Below are 2,924 nucleotides of genomic sequence, written 5' to 3' on the forward strand. Positions count from 1 at the left end.
CATCGCCACTTATATCTGCTGCCTCAGACAATGGGCGGCAGGAGGAAGTCTCAGCAGAGGGGGGGGAGAGGGAGAGAGGGAGAGGGGGAGAGGGAGAGAGGGAGAGAGAGAGAGAGAGGGAACATTAGATGCTAGGCTCCGGCGACGTGGGTGCGCGCACACACACACATTATTTTAAAGAATAACACGCGGATTTGCACTCAGGATCACAGCATCCGCTGGTGTGCAGCGCGCGTGGAAGACAAGATCAGCGTTCCCCGTGATTATTATAAATGTACTCACTACAAGTAGATGCAGGGTAAAGAGATACATTGTATCCATGTGTGTACATGGCTGTATAGATATGTATAGATGTGTATGCATGGGTGTTTAGATGTGTATAGGCGTGTGTGTATGCATGGGTGTATAGACATTTATAGACGTGTGTACATGGGTGTACAGATGTGTATAGACGTGTGTACATGGGTGTATAGATGTGTATAGACATGTGTACATGGGTGTATAGATGTGTATAGACGTGTGTACATGGGTGTACAGATTGTATAGACGTGTGTACATGAGTGTACAGATGTGTATAGACGTGTATACATGAGTGTACAGATGTGTATAGACGTGTGTACATGGGTGTATAGATGTGTATAGACATGTGTACACGGGTGTATAGATGTGTATAGACGTGTGTACATGGGTGTACAGATTGTATAGACGTGTGTACATGAGTGTACAGATGTGTATAGACGTGTATACATGAGTGTACAGATGTGTATAGACGTGTGTACATAGGTGTACAGATGTGTGTAAACCCCCTTGGCTGGAAAACGATGAATCATGGTAACCTCTCAGAAAAAGCCATGCACGATTCTGCAAGAGAAACGGGGGCCCCCACCCCCTGTGCTGGGCCAAGGGACCAAGGCCAAGGCCATGTCCAGCCTGGGGCCCAACAAACAACCAACAACCCACCCACCCACCCACCACCAACCAACCAACCAACCAACCAACAACCAAACAACCAACCAACCAACCAACAACCAACCAACCAACAACCAAACCAACAACCAAACAACCAACCAACAACCAACCAACAACCAAGCAACAACCAAGCAACAACCAAACAACCAACAAACAAGCAAACAACCAAGCAACCAACCAACCAACCAACAACCAACCAACAAGCAAACAACCAACAACCAACCAAACAACCAACAACCAACCAACCAACCAACAACCAAAGCAACAACCAAACCAACAACCAACCAACCAACCAACAGCCAACCAACGAACAACCAACCAACAAACAAGCAACCAACCAACAACCAACCAACAACCAAACAACCAACAACCAACCAACCAACAACCAACCAACCAACAAACAAGCAAACAACCAAGCAACCAAGCAGCCGCCACGCTGACCGGGCGCGGGTTCCCAGTCACTTCCCCAGCGCGTGGAGGCGACTTCCCGGGGCGCATCGCGGTGGCCACGGTGCGGCTGGCACCCGCTTCCCGGTGGCGGGGGGGGGGGGGGGGGGGGAGGGGTGTCCCCCTTCGGGTCCGGGCCCGGCCGCCCCCCCACCCCCTGATGGCCTCCAGCCTCTGGCTTGACCCCTCTCGCTGTGGCCAGCCACGCGCGCCCGCCTTGGCCCACGCGAGGGCAGATGGGGGGACGTTGTGCGTTGGGACGTTATGGGGGGGGGGGGTCTGGCGTCTAGAAGTTTCAAGTGATCTTCATTTTGGGGACGGCCGGGTCGCCGCGGTGTTTGGGTCTGGGCTGCGCGTGTTGCTGGGGGCGCGGGGCAGCGCGGCGTTCGCGGGGTTCCGCCGTGGGCGTCCCCAGAAAGTGACGGCGACACAGACGCGGTTCAACAGAGAAAATGAAAGAACCATCCAGAGTCACGTTCCTCCAAGCCCTTCCAAGGTGTGGAAGACGCAAGTTTCCGGGGTGGCTGGCGCACTGCACACGCAGCCCCCCCTTTCTTCTGCTCCCTCCCAGGGTGCCGAGCGCCCCCCCCCGGCCACCAGAAGGGGGGCTCTGGGAAACGTCTTGCCCCCCTCCGGGGCAGAGGGCGGAGGGCGGGCGCGGCCGGCGGGGCGGGCCGCGCGGTGGGGTGCGGAGCGGCCGCCCCGCCCCGGCCCCGGCTCCTCTTCGGACGGCCCCCGGCCCACGCCACACAGCCGCGGGGCGCCCGGGGAACCCCGACTTCTTCTTTAATTTGTTGTTGTTAAAAAAAAAACCCGTAAGTCAAATGATAGAAACAGGGAGGCGCGCGGAGGAAAACGCAGCTCCGAAACCCGCTTCAGTCCCAGCGCACAGGTCGCGTGACCCCTCCCTCCCTCCCTCCCTCCCTCCCTCCCCCCCTCCTTCCCTCCCTTCCTCCCTCCTTTCCTCCCTCCCTCCCTTCCTCCTTTCCTCCCTCCTTTCCTTCCTCTCCCTCTTTCTCCCCCTTCCTCTTTCCCTCTCTTCCCGTTTCCGACCCTCCCTCTTTCTTTGCTCCCATTCTCCTTCCTTTCCTTCCTCCTTTCATTTCTTCCTTTCTCCCTTCCTCTTTTCCTCCCTCCCTCCCTTCCTCCCTTCCTTCATCTCCCTCTTTCTTCCCTTCCTCTTTCCCTCTCTTCCTGTTTGTCTTTCCCTCTTTTTTTGCTCTCATTCTTCCTTCCTTCCCCTTCTTTCCTTCCTTCCTTCCTCCCCCCCTCTCTCTTTTTCTTCCCTCCTTCCTTCTTTGCTAGCAATGTAAAGCACACAGAATCGTCAGGCTTCTCCTCTGCAAAGATTTTATTTTTCGCCCGTGGGGTTGGAAGGCGCCGCTTCTGCTCGGGTTCCGTGGGGTGCATCGGGTCTCCGCCCGCCCGGCGCGGCCTTCAGCCCGATCCGTGCCCGCGAGGGCCGTCCTGGCGGACCTGGAGCTGGACCCTCGGGCTCCGCGGTCCCG

This window comes from Dipodomys spectabilis, unplaced genomic scaffold, assembly GCF_019054845.1.
Source record: "Dipodomys spectabilis isolate Male_0828 unplaced genomic scaffold, ASM1905484v1 ptg000669l, whole genome shotgun sequence".
In the NCBI taxonomy this organism is placed as follows: domain Eukaryota; kingdom Metazoa; phylum Chordata; class Mammalia; order Rodentia; family Heteromyidae; genus Dipodomys; species Dipodomys spectabilis.